Here is a 21177-nt window from a genome sequence, read left to right as displayed (position 1 = left end):
AAGAGGACCGGTTCGTTCCTGATGAAGCGCTAGTTCTGAATACTGATTCAGCTGTCCACAGTTCCGACCTGTTCATGAGGCTTGCTGCTGATGCTAACCTCGGGTGGATCCTTTGGTTACGTGCTGGCAACCTCTGCTCTCGACTCTTAGAACAAAGGAAAGTTCTGGCACTCGGACACACTGGCCATTACGTGGTGGTCCGAGCTGAGTATAAGTGTCCAGGAGGCACGCTGCGAGAATGTTCTGCGCTTGGGAACTGTGTTCCCTTGGGAACCGTCCTGCTCTTCGGAACTGTTCTACAGGCACTCTGTGTTGCCTGTTTTTACCTGGAGGAACTGCAGGCTGTTCATTGGTTGAAAGTTTCATGGGCATCAGAGACCCACGTGGGGTTAACCTGCCCTACCAGTTCCTGATTGGCTGATGATGAGTAACCATGCACTCTGACCTCAAAGTTGTAAACAAACTTTGAATCAGACTAGATAACCATTTGTTAAGGTTGCTGGAGAATCTCAGCACCAGGGAGCTGTTCCTTATCAGGACACTCTATCAGCTAGAAAATCACCTTAATTGTGAACCAAATGGAGTGGCCTCTCTGTATTAAGCACCACTGAGATGAAAGAGAGAGGGACTGGCAAGGGAACAGTAAACTTAATTCCTGTATTTTAATAAGCATCACCGCTACATATCCCCCCTTTTTGAAGGTCACGAGGTCCTGAGACGTTATCTTCAAACCAAAACAGGGTTAAGTGATGTCCCTTGTATTAGAACATTAACCTTAAATGTCCACATTACTCCTCGAGAATTCATACAGGAACCAGCATTGGATACAAACATGATGAATAACATCTGGAGTATGTATAAACAAGGTAGGAGACATCATCTCAGTCTAGGCATTACACATCAGGAAGTTCACTGTCAATATCTGATACCTCTGTAGTAGGCAGATATTTGGGAAGGAGTCACTTCCTTTCTTTGACATGCTACCTTTTACCAATTCATGCTACATCTTAAGAGTACAGCATCCAGAACACCCCCAGTCATGATCCAGCTACCCAGCAGCACTGTTACAATAACACCGGTTCCTGTTCCCTGCCCCCTGATGAACCACAACACTGTGTTGGGCACCTGCTAGGGTGGTTTGGAGGTTTATTCCATTAAAAGCAAACTAAATTACCTGTACCCCTTCAAGGCTTACTGTTTCTTGGATTTCTATCCAATTCAATAGTGTGGCACTGGAAGGCATCCACGACCTCAAGTTTGGTCTTATTGTCTGGTTCTAGACAGTACAGTGTTAAGTCACCAAGCTGCACTATGGCCTCCTTGGGAACTTGCAGGAAAGTCTGTGTCTTCTAGGATATAATGCCAGCGATTTTTTGTTAAATTTGGGTTTCCAATAACGCCGCAGCAAACTCTTGTTTTTATGGCCACTATAACAGACAATCTCCTTTGCTTTTAACCGAGCGTTTAATAATTTCCTAAAATGAAAATGATTTACTTTATTTCCCTCACGGGATCAATAAAAGTATCTATCATCTATCTACATAAACTATCGAACAGAATTCTTGGGTCTCCCTATACCAGAGATTATGCTAGGGCTTCAGAATGGTGATTGGCTGACACCATCTGACACCCCTCTGATTGGAGAAAAAAGACGTGCTGGTTTGCTATACATACTGTACCAGGAAGAGGATTTCTTTCTATTCGAAACGTGCATTTTAAAAGTTTAATTAAGAAGTAAAAACCTTACAGCGTACACAGATTTCTAAACTGATCAGGAGGAAGAAAAATCACCCGTTTTTCGTGCATAAAAAGTGGTTATTAACTATCGAAACCTGTTTTATTTATTTTATTTTTTTTTAGATTAAGAGTTCCCATCACCCCCATTTCCATTCCATTTAAATCACAAACCCGTGTTTAATTAAATGTCTTTTAACGTAAATCGTTATCTTTGTCTTATGCATAATAATGTTCACCACTCTGTCCAGCAAATTAATAATAAACATTCTTACAATACAATACAATAATAAGTATTCTTAATAATTCCGTGTCGCATTAACTAACTTCTTCAGTTTATTCCACCAGACAGTACATGAATATAATTATATAGTTATTAATTTGTTTAGATACGCAATTCCATATTATATTCCCTGTTAATCAAATTCTAAAAGTATGCATTTGTTAGATAACAAGTGAATTCACAGAAAAGGTTAAAAGACTATCACTTTTCACAAAGTATATAATCCTAATATGGTCAGAAGGAGCACGTAAAAACGTTTCCCAAATAACAACATGTAAGACTTTGATGCTTAAAATGTTCAGGGAGAAATGGAATACTGGTGTGTATTTTTTCTTTAAACTACCAAGACCAGCAATATACAGTACAGTTTACATACAGTAATATGTTTATGTTCCTAAATTAATATCGTTTATGAGCATGTGAAAGGCATGGTGAATCGGAGATTCTCAAGAATTACTTTGTATGATTCGAAACAAATGCATGATCGGATCAACTAAATGCTGTGTTATTACTTTTTGTCAATGAAAAAATAAACTCTTTTCGTTTACAAAGACGGTTACAAAGAATGTGGACCAGGGTAATACTTTGAGCTTACAGCTTGTCCAAGGTCATTCATTATTAATACTATTATTAATATCTTCGGTAAAGACTTTGATGCATAAAATATTCCTGCATAATTAAAATATTTATGATAAAGGTGGTAGGTTGCGTACTTTTGTCCAACAGAACAATCTTGTTTTTATAAAATATACCGCCTTTTGAATGTTTAATGATTAACATGTTGTAATACACTGTTTAAATTTAAAAGTCTAAAGAGTATACAACTTAAATTCTTAATTGAATAATCCCTCAGCAGTGATCGGGATTCGAAACCGACATTTTCTGGTGACAGCTCAAATGCTGTACAGGAGAGGTTAACCTTTATTAGCTCCACCTGGCGGTTTTACAAGGTGATTCCGGATACTATTAACATAATCTAATTTGCATACGGTATGATGCGGTATACTGCGACACCCCCACCGTGTTAGACCGCAGCATACCCCGCTTGTTTTGAATGGCTGCATCTGTAGCTAAGCCTGGCTATCATGATCAATGGTCATCCATTGGCGCCTATCTGTCTAGGGAGTGCCAGATGGACATCTGGACTGCATTCTAAAGTGTCAGGCGTAAGTGACTCATATCTCACCTTGATCAACCAATCAGGGACTGGTAGGGCCGAGTAACCCACGTGGAACTCTGATGCCCATGAAACTTTCAGCCAGTGAACAAGCTGAAGTTCCTCCAGGTAAAAACAGGAAACACAGAGAGCCTGTAGGAGAATTCCAGGGGTGTGAGACAATTCCAGGGCTGGACGGCCCAGGAGCAGAAAGGCTCCCAAGGGCAGGACATTGTCGCAGCGTGCCTCCTGACCATCCTGAGACTAAGGGAACACAGTTCCCAAGCGCAGAACATTCTCGCAGCGTGCCTCCTGGACACTTATACTCACCCCGGACCACCACTTAACGGCCAGTGTGTCCGAGTGCCAGAACTTTCCTTTGTTCTAAGAGTCGAGAGCGGAGGTTGCCAGAGAGTAACCAAAAGATCCACCCAAGGTTAGCACCAGCAGCAAGCCTCGTGAACAGGTTGGAACTGTGGACAGCTGAATCAGTATTCAGAACTAGCCTTCATCAGGAACGAACCGGTCCTCTTCCTGACCTGCTGGGACCCACAGTCATCTTTTCTCCTGTGCACAAACTCTTGCTAGTTTCAGCCAACACTAACTAGCCGGTCTTCAGAGAGCATCAGCAGCGCACTGTCGCAAGCTGCACAGCACAGCCTGGCACGGAGCCAGAGAGCGCTGATTGGACAGCAACAAGCCTGCAACTGCTTCTTTGTGCCTGCAGGAGATCTGAATCCCCAGAGATTGGATGAGTATTCAACTTCACTGCATTACAGCTCTACAATTCAATTGTTATCCCAACCAGTTGATATCAATTTAATTCCTAAGAGTTATGTACTTGTGTTGAGTATCTAATGTAGAAGTTGTAACCAAGTTCATTTACGAAACGGTCTAAATGAATGATATACCGAACATATGTCCTCTTAATATGTGTAACTCTTCGTAACGGAATGAATATATACCTTTTGTATTCTGCTAACCCTCACGATAAGATCTGTTAGGTTTACATGCATATTCTATGTATTAATAAATGTATCCTCGTGTATTAGTACCTGTGTGTGTGTGTTGTTTGAGTTATATCGCATGGTTGGATTCTAAGGCCATTAAAAGAATCATTTTGTGACTTACTGCTACAATTAATAAGTGTCCCAGTAAATGCCCAAACCCCTACAGAACTGGTGCCTCGTGAGAGCACACTACACTCCTCTACTGAGAAGAGTGGAATCAAGTGGGTTGGAAATTGTGCCATGGCTAGACTGGCTACAGTGGCACTAAGCTCCCTTAACATTCTGGCCTGTTGCACACAAGCATAAACCCACCGTATGACACCGGCAATCATGTCCACTGGTTGGGGAATAAGATTTAACCCTGTTGCATAGAAAGTTGTGGTGAGAGTGCCAGTAGCAAAAAAAACTATGAAAAATAGCAAACGCACAACAGTGGCGGTGGCAATCAGTCCTCCCAAAAGTCTTTTAGTGACTGAGTGACTGTCGCCTTTCTAAGCTGGTGCAGCATGTACATGGTGTCTTTCTCAGTATGCCATGTTGCATCCTGGGCACCAACATCCTGGAAATCTGGGGAGATCTGACGCAGCTGCTAATGCTGCTCCTCCATTTCCAGGGCATCTGCTTTTTTGATTTGTTCATGCCTGTTCTCTAGGAACCCCGCTGGGATTGGTGCAGCGATGGAGCATGCCTGACCCTCGGCTGAGTGGTCATCTGGAGCACCTGAGTGATCTGGGATTGTTACCCCATTCTCACTGTTCAGGTCCACCCTGCACATCTCCTGATTGAGGAATCCCTCTATCGGCATGTTTACAATCGTTTGCTGGGGGTAGGTGTAGGACACCTGCTCTCTCCCCCCTTCCCTCGCTAGGGGTTCAGGGAGCTGCCCCAGCACTGGGATAGCTAGCTCACAGTCTTTGAACTCGCTATTGCTCACCAGGCCCATGTCACTGCAGGCGGTGATTCTGACACCCTCCTTTGCCATGTTTTGCACACACTCCTGATGAAGCACTAGTTCTGAATACTGATTCAGGTGTCCACAGTTCCGACCTGTTCACGAGGCTTGCTGCTGATGCTAACCTCAGGTGGATCCTCGGGTGGTTACGCACTGGCAACCTCCGCTCTCGACTCTTAGAACAAAGGAAAGTTCTGGCACTCGGACACACTGGCCGTTACGTGGTGGTCCGGGGTGAGTATAAGTGTCCAGGAGGCACGCTGCGAGAATGTTCTGCGCTTGGGAACTGTGTTCCCTTAGGAACCGTCCTGCCCTTCGGAACTGTTCTACAGGCGCTCTGTGTTGCCTGTTTTTACCTGGAGGAACTGCAGGTCGTTCATTAGTTGAAAGTTTCATGGGCATCAGAGACCCACGTGGGGTTAACCTGCCTTACCAGTTCCTGATTGGCTGATGTAGAGTAGCCATGCCCTCTGACCTCAAAGTTGTAAACAAACTTTGAATCAGACTCCCTTGGAATCTCCCAGACATTAAGGCACCAGATAACCATTTGTTAAGGTTGCTGGAGAATCTCAGCAGTGGGGAGCTGTTCCTTATCAGGACACTCTAACAGCTAGAAAAACACCTTAATTGTGAACGAAATGGAGTGGCCTCTCTGTATTAAGCACCACTGAGATGAAAGAGAGAGGCAAGGGAACAGAAAACTTAATTCCTGTATTTTAATAAGCCTCGCCACTAAATCGGCGTAAACAAAAACATACTTTTAGAATTTGATTAACAGGGAATATAGATGCAGCCATTCAAAATGCGTGGGGTATTTCGCGGTACAACGCGGTGGGTGTGTCGCATCAAAACGCAGTGTTACACAGTATCATGCGGTGTAATGCGTCATTTGACATCATACCGGAAAGTATCCAGAATCACCTTGTAAATCTTAACCTCTTAAAACTTAAAGCTTAACCTCTCATGAACAGCATTTGAGCTTTTAAATTTAAACTGTTTATTACAGCATGTTAATCATCAGTCAATAAAAAGTTGGTATATTTTATGAAAGCAAGATTGCTCAGTTGGGCAAAAGTACACAACCTACATTTTTCATATATATATTATTTATGCAGAAATAGTTTATGCATCAAAGCCTTTCCCAAAGATATTACTAATAGTATTAATAATGAATGACTTTGGACAAGCTGTAAACTCAAAGTATTACGGTGGTCCACATTCTTTCTAACTGTCATTTTAAATGAAAATAAATTTATTTTTTTCATTGACAAGCACCACAGCATTTCGTTGATCTAACTAACGAGGACAGGACAGGACTAGCCAATATGATAAAGGAATAAATGACTTTTTTTGTTCATTTCTTTAGCACATTTGTACAAGCACTTGGAAGACTGTACAATCCCTACTTTGTCAGGCATTTTCCTTAACTATAATGGACATAAAAACTCCCTTGCTTTTAACAGAGCATTTAATAATTTCTAACAACTAAAATTATTTAAACTGAGACACTTATCATTCAACCAGAAATCAAAATATCACAAGGATCCTCAAGAGCACAACAAAGACTGTATTAAAATATACTTGTATCAGATACATGAGAATCCAAGCTTTTTTATCTACGCTAAGAAGTAGTCTTTAAAATTTATCACACAGTAAAAAGTCAAATTTCTGGGGTGTCCGTATACCAGAGATTATGGTACCGCTTCAGAAGGGTGTCAGCCAGTCAGATTCCAGGACCGGAATTATCTGTTTCATAATCGAAAATATAATATGTAATCACGTATCTAAAGAAATTAATAATGATATTAATTTAAGGATTGAAATATCTAAATCTATGTATCTATATAGCTGGTAGTATTACTGTATTTCACTTTCTTTGTAAACACGTTTTGTTAACACCCGAATCGCAGGTGGATTCTGTTTTTTGTTATGGTCTGTACTAGCTCAAATCCTGCTTAACTAAAAATTAGACAATTAGACACAAGAAGAGTATTATTGGACAATGTTGTGAGGCTCTGGTGGAATTTCTCTGTAAACTGAAGAGTTATAGAGGAGACCGTTTGTGTATTGCTTCTTTTGACACTTGTAAAAAAAACATTCCAATGTTAATGCGACACGGAAGATAATGTGGTGTATTGGTCGTTAGTGAAAAGATTTAATCATTTAATCTCTTTACTGTGCACGTTTTAATCTGCTTAGTATTGAATATTTATATGGAATTTTACCTAAAGGGAAATTTTAGTAGCTAAGCATAAATAGCAGAGGAGCACAAAGAAAGGTCATAAAGGTCATAAACGATATTAATTTAGGAACATAAACATATTATGTAAACTGTATGTTGCTGTTATTGGTATTTTAAAGAAAAAATTCCATTTCCATTTCCATATCCATTTCTCCCTGAACATTTTAAGCACCAAAGTCTTACATGTGGTTGACCTTCCCACCATATTACTGTAATATCTGTATTGCTGTTTCAGTATGTGTCACGTGGCGGCACGGCTTAAGCAACTGATTTATAGTATAAGCTTGACGTCGGGTGTTCATATCCAGCAATCTCTATGAGTTTTCTTTTAACAAAAACACTTCTTTGAAAAACTAAAATAGCAAATATTATGGATACTACAGTATATTGACATTTTTATCTTTCAAAATAACACATTTTCGTACTGTATGTACAATACACAGCGGTACTGCAGGTTGAACTGTAGGGCGCAAATCCACCTGAGCCCAAAAGCCCAACATTATGTGCATTCGCCTGGTGCAGCGCGGTTTTCATCACTTTCTGCAGGAGTGCTGGCTGTGACGAATTAAATTACGTTTCACGGGTATTTTCAAAGTAGAAGAGGTCGAGTCTTCCAGCAAATGACACCTCCCCACCCCCTCCTTTTGTTTGCTTACAGTAGTACTTACTACAGTACAGTAAAAACAGTACTTACTTATGTTAGTTCTTCTCGTGTTAAGAAAGCTAGGTGTTAGCATAAATTATTAGTAATCAATAATATTAAATTTAGCACTGTAATAAATTGTTCAAATAATAAATTGTATTCTACTCTGAGAATGTGGGGGAGAATGCCCGTGGTCTTTTCACTGATAAACTTATGTCAAGCTGTCAACAAAAACCAGCTGTCAAAAAAAAGTTTGTTTTTTTTAAAGTCAATTGTGTGTCCATAATATTGATATATTGCTATTGCTACAGTAATTGCTATTGCTACTGAGTCTCTGTGTCTACAGTACATTGTTTGTGAACAAACTGGTTTCACAGGTATTTTCAACCCCCAGCCACTGTTGTTTTATCAGTTGTTATCCTGTAAAGCGCTTTGAGAAACCACCTTTAAATGCGCTATATAAAATAAAGTTTATTATTATTATTAACATTGATCATATTTTTCCTCCCAGAACTTATAAATTGTTGTTGTTATTGTTGTTGTTATCCTGTAAAGCGCTTTGAGAAGCATATTGTCCAGCTTGACAGGTGCATTCTCTTGTAAAATAATAAGTAGAGCTTTGGGCTTATTAGTATTCCACTTACAGCAACCCAATGTAAATACATTTTGTCTCCAAAGCAGCCACCACTTGTATGAATCATAACCCTGCCAAACGATGCAAATTCTGCTGCAATGGTTGTGTGCAGGAATTATTCAGTATGGCATCTCCATGTTCAAGTAAACACTGCTCTGTGTGCAGATGCAAATGCTTTTAAAAAAAGTGTTTTTTTTAAAAAAAGCCACCTTTAAAGGCGCTATATAAAATCAAGTTTATTATTATTATTAATATTGATGATATTCTTCTTCCCAGGACTTGTAAAATTGTTATTGTTATGGTTGTTGTTATCCTGTAAAGCTCTTTGAGAAGCATATAGTCCAGGATATTGTATTTATTGTATTTCATTGCACTTTGACAGATCGTCTTATAATCACTTGTTGTTAGAATATCCCGCAAGAGGATATTCCCCCCAGGAGGATATAGAGGATATCCCCCAAGAGGTATCCAGGTAACAGTGAAACGGGCGTACAGTCTGGGGAGATCGCCCAATTTCCATGTAAATAGTTCCCTGGTTCCGCACCCCTTGGTGTTTCTCTCGGGCTTGTCCTGTGTCTCTCTCTCGCCTGGGCGCGGGAGTGCTGCTGGCGGGTGGTGACGTAGAACAAATAAAGAGCAGTTTTTAACTCCACAAGTTTCTCAACGAACCAAAATTCATTACATTGGTATCAGAAGCGGGAGGATGGACAGTGAACAACCGATGATGTCGGACTCAGAGAACCACCGGTTCTCCCAGCCCCGGGGACTCCGGATGCTGTCGGGGAAGGGGAGCGGGGCGGCCTAAAGGGGGGAAGGCCGCCCTTGAGCAACGCTACCCCCGCTCCGGAAAGCCAGAAGGAGCGATTCACCCCACCTGCTGTGGGAAGAGTTGGCCACAGCCGGGGCTTATTCCTTCCCTGCCTCACCGAGGGCAGACCCTGCAAGGCCCTCGTCAACACCGGTTTAACCATCACCCTGCTGCGGCCGGACCCCCAGGGCGCTCACCGTGCACTTTGGGGCTGCGAGAGTGAAACACCCCTTCTACCTTGTCCCAGTCTGCGAGGACTGTATCCTGGGGTTGGACTGGTTGCAGCGCCCCTCTCTGTGTACAGTAGAACCTCCTGCCTGGCTGGTGGAGCTCATACAGCTGTGTCTGGAGAGAATCCAGGGTATCAGCTTCAAGCACACGGCTGGGCAGATAGTTCCTCTCTCTGGAGAGGGGCGGGAGGGGGGAACAAGCTGCCCAGCCATGTGGAATGCTACAGAACCCTAAACAGGCAATACACACTAGCCGAATATTTGACCAATATATCCAGACACAGCTGGATGAGCTCCTCCAGTAAACCTCAAAGTATTACGCTGGTCCACATTATTTGTAACCGTTATTTTAAATGAAAAGACTTTATTTTTTCATCGACAAAAAGTAACACCACAGCATTTCGTTGATCTAACTAACAAGGATGGGACATTAGCTAGCCAATATGATAAAGGAATAACTTACTTTTTTGTTTATTTCTTTAGCAAATTTAATTGAACATTTCCATCGATTGTACAAGCACTGAAAAACTGTTCAATCCCTGGTTCGTCGGGCATTTTCTTTTTCTATAACAGATATAAAAATTCCCTTGCTTTTAACAGAGCGTTTCATAATTTCTAACAACGAAAATTATTTAAACTGTGACACTTTTATCATTCAACCTACAGTATTACTTGTTTCTTTGCAGACTTTGCATGCTGACACAGCTACCCACCTGATACATATACACTGATGGAAAAAAGAATGGAATGAGAATACTATAGTTATATAGCTTATAGCTTATATAGCTTATATAGCTCATAGCTTATGTTATTAGTTTTAAGCCCTCTGACCAGCAATACAGCTTGTGCAGTGAGGCATTGCAACTTGCCAATCACACAAAAGCTCGTTAGATGCACTTTTATCCAACAAGGTCCAGGTGGAGCAATGCCTGATCAGGTCACCTTTAAAAAAGCCTTAATTCAAAGCTTAGATCGCTGCAGGAAAAAGGCCACACTTAGTCAGTTTTCTGTGCATTCCATAATGCCTCGAATGTCACCAGCAAGGAAGAGAGCCATTGGCATTTTGCAGGCATGTTGCCAGACATTATAGAATAAGCCACTCCACTGTGTCCCAACTGCAGAGAAAGTTTCAGCAGACCAGCAGGACAGATGACCGTCCGATTTCTGGTCTCCCTCGAGTGACCACACCAGAGCAGGACCGACACATCAGACTGGTCCATCTGAGAGATCATTTCAGATCTGCCACCCCTACTGCTGCTGAAACTGATGGAAGACACAAAAGTAGTATAAAGTGACACCTTTCGTCAAACTTTTTTGACAGGTGTCACGCCCCCTTTTTCAGCCACTGGGAGTCCAAGGTGGGGGGGTGTCCCGCCCCCTTGTCAGCCAATGGTGTGTTGTTATGGTTGGATGTCCCGCCTCCTCAGGAGCCAATGGTGTGTCGTTAAGGGGCAGAAGTCCCGCCTTCCCCCTGCCGGTCAGGTCTGAGCCTCCGGGTCCAAAAGCCCCGGCCACCGCATCCCTCGATTTATACATAAGTGTATGAAAGCGTGTATTAAGGTTGGAAGGCGACCATGTCTTCCACGGGGTTGAGTGCGCTCTATTATAACCCTAGGGAATCGGGGAGTTATGGCGGTGTGGGGAGTCTGGTGAGGGCCGCGAGATCCTGGGGTGTGAGCGGTACCAGCCGCGGCCGGGTGCCCGAGTGGTTGTCCGGCCAGGCGGCTTATACACTGCACAAGCCGGCGCGCGTCCTCTTTAAGAGAAACAGGACATTGGTGTCCGAAATGGACTGACAATGGCAAGCCGACTTGGTGGACATGAGAGAGCACCACGAGTTCAACGACGGTTTCTGTTACATGTATAGACATGTTGTCTAAATACACTTGAGCCGTACCACTGAAAACCAAGTCTGGTGGGGCCGTGACAGGCACCTTCCGAAATATACTTCAAGAGGGTCATACTTCCAAAATGTTCTCAAACGGGAGAATATTGAACATTTCATTATGGCCAGCGATGTGAAGGCTAGTGTGGTCGAGAGGTTTAACAGAACTATTAAAACAAAAATGTGGAGGTACCTGACACACAAAAACACCTTTTATATCGACGTCCTATCAGATCTTATTTACTCTTATAACCATAGTTACCACATGACTATTAAACGAACCCTGGATTCTGTTATGGCCAACAACTCCCTTGAGGTGTGGAGAACGGTCTATGGTGAACACTTTAAGAGAAAACCGTCAAAGTTTTCATTTAATGTGGGTGATCGCGTGCGGGTGTCCAAAATAAAGGGAGTGTTTGAGAAGGGATATGAACAGACCTTCACAGATGAAATTTTCATTGTCAAAGAGCTGACCTCGGCTCTGAGACCCTATTACAAACTGCAGGACTATGCAGGCGATGACATATTAAGGGCTCCTTCTACGCTGAAGAGCTACAGAAGATAAATCCCAATGTTGAGAACGTCTACCGCATCCAAAAGATTTTAGCAGCCAGGGGGCGTGGTAAAAACAAACAGCTTTTGGTAAAGTGGCACGGCTGGAGCGATAAATTCAATAGTTGGGTAAAGGCTACCGAGGTCCGTGACATATAGAGGTGGTGAAAAATGAACCCTAATGGCTTCTGTGTTACGCTGGCCAGTAATTCATCCTCAAAGATGTTTCCAAAGAACACCAGCGCGTGCTTCACAGAGCATCTAGCAAAGGCGATTGACCTGGATTGGAGCTGGGAAGTGGGCCTGGTCGAGCTACACTATCCGCATACGCTAAACACGTTTGATGAAGACTAAATTTTTCTGTTCGTCAGCGAAGATCTCAAGAGTATATGGACATGTACCTTACCTAGAGGGTACTACAGCAACATCGAGCAGCTCCTGTATGAAATGAAACGGGCTGCGGAAAAATCCAAGTTAACGACTGTAAGTCTTAAATACAACCCCATTAGCCGATCGGTAAGGATTGTTGGGGATTGTTTGTTATACATGTGCATAACCATATGGCGAGGATGTTGGGTTTCAAATCTGGTGTCGGAAGTGTAAAATCACCGCACCCTGTCGACATGACTGGCGGATTTAACACCATGTATATATACACAGATATCATAGAACACTAGTTAATAGGTGACATCTACGCACCACTTTTGCGTTGTGTGTCCTTCAGAGGCGTGGATGGTGAATTCGTCACAGTATTGTACAACAAGCCCCATTATGTGCTGGTGAGCATCGATCATTTTAACAACATTACTATTGAAATAAAGACAGACCAAAATGAGCATGTGTCATTTGCATTTGGTAAGGTCATTGTCAAGGTGCATTGCAGACCTGTGAAAGCAACAAATATCTAAAAGGATGACGGTCATCAAGAGCTACGGGGATCCTTTTTTGTATACACACTAGTACAAACAACAGGCTGGTTACGGATTACCAGGATTTTCTGGGCTACCAGTTCAGTACGGCGCGGGTATAGGGGTTATTTTCGAAGCACTATTTAGAAAAGCCGTGCCTTTTCTGAAACGAGGGTTTGAAATAGCTAAGCCGCACATGGCTTTGGCAGCTAATAACATAGCCAAAGACGTGGTTAGCAACGTTACAAGCGTGGTCATGTCTAAGGTGGCAGCACATCAGCTGGAAGGTTCGGGTCTAGCATACATCCGCAGAGGTGTCAAGAGAAAAAGACAGACGTCATCATCTCACCGTCGGGGGCCTCCGAAACCTGATAAAAGAACAGCTAAGAGAAGACAGCCATCTCACAAAAGCTTCAGGTCGACCAATAAGAGGGCCGTGACACACCGCAATCAATGAGATACGAAACGAGACATATTTTAAATATGGCTTTTGTTCACGGCAGGTCTGCAGAATGTGCAAAGTCAGAGCTGGACATATTTCACGTAGCATCTACCCAAACAAGCATCGAGAAAAGCTTTTACATAGAAGTTCCACCCCTCACGGCCCTAACAGAAAATGCACCTCTGGAATTCTACATCGCAGGCAACGGAGAAGATTATTTAGATTTAAACAACACGCTGCTCTATTTGACCTGTAAAATAACAGAAACAGACAGTCGGGACATTGATGCGGCAGCCTGTGTGAGTCTGGTGAATTACCCCATCGCTGCCATCTTCAGCCAGGTTAACATCACCGTAGGAGACCGGTTGATCAGCCAGAGCAACAACTGTTATCCTTACAGAGCCTTTATAGAGTCTGTCCTGAACTACAGCGAAGAGACGCTGAAGACGCAGTATTCAACCAGGCTCTTTTACAAAGACACAGCCGGATAACACGAGTCCACAATTTTGGATGGACCCAATCTGGGGTTCTGAAAAAGAGCATCATACACAACGCAAAGCCGAAAGCTGGAGCTCCTGGGGCACATTCACGCAGACCAGTTTTTTCAGGACAAACCACTACTGAACGGCGTTGACCTGAAAATAAAACTCACGCGCAACAGAGATGCTTTCTGCTTAATGAACAATGCTGGAAAACACAAACTGAGCGTACTCTCGGCATCTCTCGGCATGTGTATGAAAAGAGTCAGAGTGTCACCAGGTGTCAGACTGGGACACGCCGAAGCACTCCTGATGGCCAACACTAAATACCCCATAGACCGCGTACAGTTGAAAGTCTGTATACAAAACCCCTTCAATTTTAAACACTATAATGTTAACTTTCTGGCTCTCTACGCAGACGGTGAACAAATCCCCACTAAACCGCTTCAACCAGACTTCCAGAATGGACATTGCGTCCATGGATATTTTAATCTGGTGGAAACATCCGGGATGCGTCTGAAAGACAAACCTCTTCTGCTGGACCGCGAAGAGTATGCACGCGGTTACACATTGTTCGCTTTCAGCCTCAGCCCCGACGACGAGTGCACAGGTCATTATTCACTTATCAAAACGGGTAATCTGGGAGCTGAAATACGCTTTGCACAACCACTACCCACTACAGTTAACATGGTCGTGTATGCTCTGTTCGACAACGTGATATAGCTTGATATGAGACGTCAAGTCATTTACGGCTTCAGCTAAAAAACGCGGGGGCCATACAAACTACACATAAAGATGAACACCAAACAGCTGGAAGACATTCTAACCTGAGACATCTACACCAGAGACAGTGTGTTCCCCAGCTATGCACTGCCGATCGAGAGACTGGAGTGGCGGCCTTTGAGTTTAATAGTTATACTCACCCACACGACCTCCCCGGCGAACACTGGCTCGTTATTTACCTACCCGATGACGACGGAGCAGAATTTTTCGACTCCTACGGATTTTCACCCGAAGCCTTTTTTCTTTCCCAAGAACATTACTGATTTCTTAAACAGAAATGCTAATTCCATATTTTACAACATCAGACAATTGCAAGATTCTTTTGCCATGACCTGCGGACTACATTGTGTCTTTTTTCTATACCATAGATGTAAAGGCTTATCTTTTAGAAACATTTTAGAACTTTATTCTACGAATGCAATCCAGAATGATCGCATGGTTGAAATGTTTCTGAAAAACCGACGACGTGTGAGACGGAGACCCTGTACCCTTTTAAGCCATTTGAAAATATGAATGTTCAATTATGTGTGTGCTTGCAACAATTTAAAACATGTCATAAATGTTAATCATCCATCTAAAATAAAAATGAATTCTAACCATTTCATTGTCTGTTTGTTTATTATTTTTTAAAAAGATCACAAAATATGAATTAAAATCAATACAATATTTTTATTATACATTCATGGTTATATTGCTTAAGCTTTATTTAATACCCATTGCATCCAAGTCATTTATCACAAACACAAATACCCATAGGTGAGAGAAAAAATGTTACAAAGACAACCATGTGGGTCTTGGTATTAATGATCGTCTCCTAGACGTTTCTGCAGTTATCTTAGAGACCGGGTCAGCCGTTGACATCTCTACAGGGAGTTTTAAAGTTTTGACAGATGCTGCACACCCCAGCGGGGCAGACTTGAGTTTTTCAAGTAGCTCTCTGTTGCCAGCGTTGGCTAGCAATGTGCCTGGTACGTTGATTTCGGCCATAGCCTCCATGAACACATCCCAACCTTTTGGCTTCTTACCGGCTGCAACTGGTTGCTGCTGCGTGAGAGCTCTGACAAGATGAATCATGTGAGAGCCCTCAACAGGTGCCCCCCTTGTACACAAATTCTCCTATTTCATCAAGGCTATTAACGGTTCATTGTGTGCAATAGTCTTTAACAATATCTCGGCATTTCTCCGGAACCGCTGAGACACGCTGTCTAAAATATACCCAAAGTCAGCGTCGATCGATGACGGTTGTTGCAGTAATGCGTGTTACAGATGCAGCCATTCAAAGTGTGCGTCACAGACACGTACCGCAGGTGACGTCGCTCAGTATGACGCAAGATGACGCGTGGCACCGCAGTAAGTGATTGGTTGACCGACAGGGGCACTCGTGGTCCGTTGGTCTGTCGTAGAAAGACTTACAGTAAAAACGTCTTTGCTGTGCCCGTTGTAGATATTGAATTTACCAATGAAGGGAAATCTTAGTAGCTGAGCATAAAAAGAATAGGAGCATACTGTAACGCGTGTGAAGGCCATAAACGATATTAATTTTGGAACATAAACATACAGTATATAGCTGGTCTTGGTACTTTAAAGAAAAAAATACACACCAGTATTCCATTTCTCCCTAAACATTTTAAGCTTTGAAGTCTTTAACTAACGTGATACCGGAGTCAACAAGCATACTTTTAGAATTTGATTAAAAGGGAATATAATATGGAATCGCGTATCTAAGGAATTTAATAATGGTATTCGTGTGCTGCGACAGGGCTGTGTAGGGCTGTTTCGCCTGCCTGTTCATGCGAGCTGTGTTGTAGCCGACTGGTCTAGGTGCGTGCCTAGCAACTGGTAGGTTGTGTGTTCAAATCCAGCTGGTACCGGACTTTTCTTTTAACAAACATTTCTTCGAAAAAATAGAATAGCGATATTATGGACAATCAATTGACTTTTATATTTCAAAATATCGCAACATGATCGATATTTGCGATATTTTGAACATATCTTCCCTTCTGACAGCGGTTCCTCCTTCTATTGTGTGTGTGTGTGCAACAGAGTAAATTTTTATAGAGAAATGGAGGCTGGACAGTATGCGTTACAATATAAACATTTATATTGATTTAAATCGTGTTCTGATTTAAATCGCAAACGCGTGTTTAATTATGTGTTTTTTAATCATAATCAGGCTAATGCATTTCTACATTTTCTGTATGAACCAGCTTAGAGGTTCATACAGAAAGACAGCTTGTGTTTAAATTGAGTGTAAGGTAATTTATGCTTCTAAAGTCATGGTCAGCATTTATTATCGTACTGTGCTGTAAACTTTTTCTGTGCCTAGTCACATTATTTTATAGCGTTTTTATTGCGTTATTAAATCTGGTGGCGCTGTGTGTTACAGTAGTTTCGTGACTCCCATGTCACATGGTCTGTGATTGAATCCCATAGAACTATGACTTTATTTTTTAACAAACATTTCTTTGAAAAAAATGAAACGTTTCCCTTGGTCAGAGATTAAATAAAACCTCACTCGCACCAAACAAATTTATATTTCTAAATATCACAAAATACGTTCATTGTCTTCCAATCGAGTCGAGTTGACATTGGAAGCCTGCCACACCCGGACTCTTAAACCAACGCATTAGCACGTCAAAGCCCATCGAGGGTATTGAGCCAGTATTGGCTTTAGTATTCCCCCCCTCTCCCCTCAATTCAATTCAATTCAAGGTGTTTTATTTGCATGACAGATGGGTACAAGCAGTGTTGGGTATGTATATTGTAACGCTTACGGCAGACAGGCACTGTGTAAGAGCCGGCGCACCAGAGCAGCGCACCGAGGGAGCGTCTGCATTTCTAACTTAGTTTTTAAAATTAGTCAAGCAATATGAAGCATCCCCTTTTACTTTGTGCCTGAGCATAAAAAGAATAGGAGCATACTGCAACGCGTGTGAAGTCCATAAACGATATTAATTTTGGAACTTAAACATACAGTATATGGCTGGTATCGGTACTTTAAAGAAAACATACACACCAGTATTCCATTTCTCCCTAAACATTTTAAGCATCGAAGTCTTTAACTACCGCGATACCGGAGTCAACAAGCATACTTTTAGAATTTGATTAAAAGGGAATATAATATGGAATCGCGTATCTCAAGAAATTAATAACGATATAATTATATTCATGTTGCAAAAGAACTGCAACGGACATAAAAACTCCCTTGCTTTTAATAGAGCGTTCCATAATTTCTAACTACGAAAATGGCAGGTGAAAGGATTTGTAAACATATTTTGTTAAAGCAAGTCAGTTTTTTCCGCAACACATAAAAGACATTTTTCCAAGAAAGTTTAGCCTTTGTCACTAATGAAATCACTAAATAAAGACATAAATATAGAAATCTTAAGATTTGTTTTATTTAATGTTGGTAGCAGGATGAACTGTCAGAGTGTATATTTTGTCGCAGAGTTGCTGCAAGATGTTAACAGTGAAAAAGGTATTTAGAAATGAGTTATTTCAAGATGAAAATTTTCAGAATAATTGCAAATCTAGCAGGATAGAGAAAGCACAGAAAACTGGCAGTTAGATTGATCAGATTAGTATGAAAAGTCATTTAGCAAAGGGAATTAGAAGAGTGACAAACTAGTATACTTTAGATCTTTTTTTTCTGAACCAGGGACAATCTGATCATGTTTCCCTATAACAATAATAAAAAACTTTATTTGATATATCACCATTAAAGGTGGCATCTCAAAGCAATACAGTAGATGTAAAAACAGATAAAAGGACCACAGATTACAAAGTAAATGCATATAAGAAAGACAAGCAGGTAGAGGTGCTACCAAAATTAGAAAATGAAGCAGATACAGACACTAAGTCTTCTGAAAAGAAAGGTTCTGAGGTTAGATTTAAACTGGCCCTGGTGTGTGTGTGTGTGTGTTTGTGTCTGTCCTGTGATGGACTGGCGCTATGTCCAGGGTGTATTCTGCCTTGTGTCCGTCGCTTCATTCATGTGCATCCAACACACAGTTCAACGCTAGCAACTACACAAAATCTAAAATATGAGCTCTACTTGCCACTTACAGTACCAACAGTACCAGCTAACTTTAGTAGTGACATTTTCATGGATCTTTTTAACAATAAAATTTACAACATCAGACTTCAGACACAATTAAACAGGCCTCAAAAAAGTCTGGTACAAACATTTTCAGCATGGAATAAACCGTTACTTTAATGGTATAAACCTTAAATGGATTCATATTCTCAATAAGATTTGGTGCTCAGTAACATGACTTAGAAAATGACAGAAGACATACGTATCATGCTTATCCTTCTATTTTTCATAATCGTAAACTCCTTAAGGCAGTTACATTTTCTCTGTTCTGACCTGGAGTTACAGAGAAATTTAAATTCTAATAAGAGATTTGTAATGAGGAAAGTCATACCAATCACTCATACAGTACCAGGATTTGCAATTACAATACAAATACTTTCTTTCTGTATGTGTTTATTTTGCAGTTTGAGTCTATGGCATTCCTTTGGGGGTCTATACTCCAAGGCATGACTTTTTTATGTATAAACATCAGTATTTACTGCTATTAATTACTGTACGATTTATAGTTGAAATCTGAGCCTAGATATAAAGTTAGATATAAAGTTAAAATCTCGACAAAGCAATGTAGGAAATACAGAGAAAATAAATCCTTTCTGACATCTAAAATCAGTTTCGATCAAGGTCTCTAAAACGAACAAGAAAAAGAAGATTTTCGGAGGGCAATTACGCTGTGTTTATATAGAATAGGTGATTTATGAGCAATCTAATTTCTTGTTCGTTTAAAACAGTGAAATGTCAGCTGTAAAAGATCGCACCAGAAACAGCACTCTCTCTGCCTGTCATAGACGTTCAGGAAAGGCTGAATGAAGTCATGTCAAGTACAATAATTCGGAGATCAATAATACCAGTTGTAGGACAGTATATAAGGAGGATAAGGATTTTGAAGTTGACTCGAAATCTGATAGGTAACCAGTGCAAGGACTTGAAAACAGGTGTAATGCATCCCTGATAGGATTCTTGCTGTCATATTCTGAACATATTGAAGATTGCTCAGTGTGGATTTAATTTCCCCAGTGAACAGGATGTGCATTTATTAATTCTAGAAAAAAAGCCTTTCTTGATTTCTCTAGTTCTTAGTTTCTCTAGTTCCCTTTAAAATAAACTATTATTCCACAATGCAGAGTATTACATGGCCAGTATTTACACATGATATTTGTGATTTAAAGAAATTAACACAAGCAGCTTTTGGAGATTTAAGTGTTGGCTGAGTTATTGCAGGATAAAAGACTAGAGATGTTGGCAAGAAGAAGATAGTTTGGGGAAAGCTGAGGAATACACTTATAACAAGAACACTTCCTAATGGGGTTAGGCATACTTTTGATGAAGATGATGAAGTTAACAGACTATATGTTTACATAGATACTGAAATAAGGATTGTATTTTAGATTATGTGTAGTTGCTGGCATTGAACTGTGTGTTGGATGCACATGAATTGAAGGAATGGGCAAACATAGCTGATGCGGATCCACAGAGCCAGCATATTAAGATGTTTATAATTAGAGGCAATTTGTTTAAATAACTAGGTATGGATACTGATGTGCAAGAGAGGTGGAAAGGCTGTTTCCTTAAGCCAGCAGTATAAAATATTTTATTCTCAGTGAGATGCTGCCATTTCATAGTGGGTTTCTAACACTGTGTATAGTTCCATCCACACAGTGCCTTTACTTCCATTTCTAATCTCTTTATCCAGTACAGAGGATTTGGAGCCTATCCCAGTAAGCAACGGACACAAGGCAGAATACACCCTGGACATAGTGCCAGTCCATCACAGGACAGACAGACACAAACACACACAGACCAGGGCCAGGTTTCCCATAAACTAATTAACTTACCAGTATGTTTTGGAGTGCGAGAGGGAGTCATATCACACATATGGAGAAAAACCATGTAACCCAGAGAGAACATGTAAACCCCACACACACAGGATGGCAGGAATTGAACCTAGGACCCCAGTGCTGCAAGATAGCAATGCTAACCACTTTGCCACCATTATAAATGGATGAATATCTTAGTTATCTTTCTAGTTCACAGGTTTGCATGCATAATTTAATTTTGAAAGCCACTGAGACATCAGGTACTACTGTTGTATTTATGAAAAAGAAACAAAACAAAAAACATACTAACAACTGTGCCATCCTACTCCTTAGCTAATACATTTTATTATTCATAAACAGTTAACATTGTTAGCAAAATATTTTGAATTATATTTAACCCTATTTTTTCTTTAGTTTTGTATTTAACTTATTATATGATAGTCAGACTTAATGTATATTTGAACAATGAAAATATATTTTTACAAGATTTTACATTAAGCACTTAAAATTAATATGGTTAATAATA

The sequence above is a fragment of the Atractosteus spatula genome, chromosome 9, assembly GCF_055471065.1.
Source record: "Atractosteus spatula isolate fAtrSpa1 chromosome 9, fAtrSpa1.hap1, whole genome shotgun sequence".
Lineage (NCBI taxonomy): Eukaryota > Metazoa > Chordata > Actinopteri > Semionotiformes > Lepisosteidae > Atractosteus > Atractosteus spatula.
The sequence above is the reverse complement of the archived record's forward strand: the minus strand, read 5'-3'. Positions refer to the sequence as shown.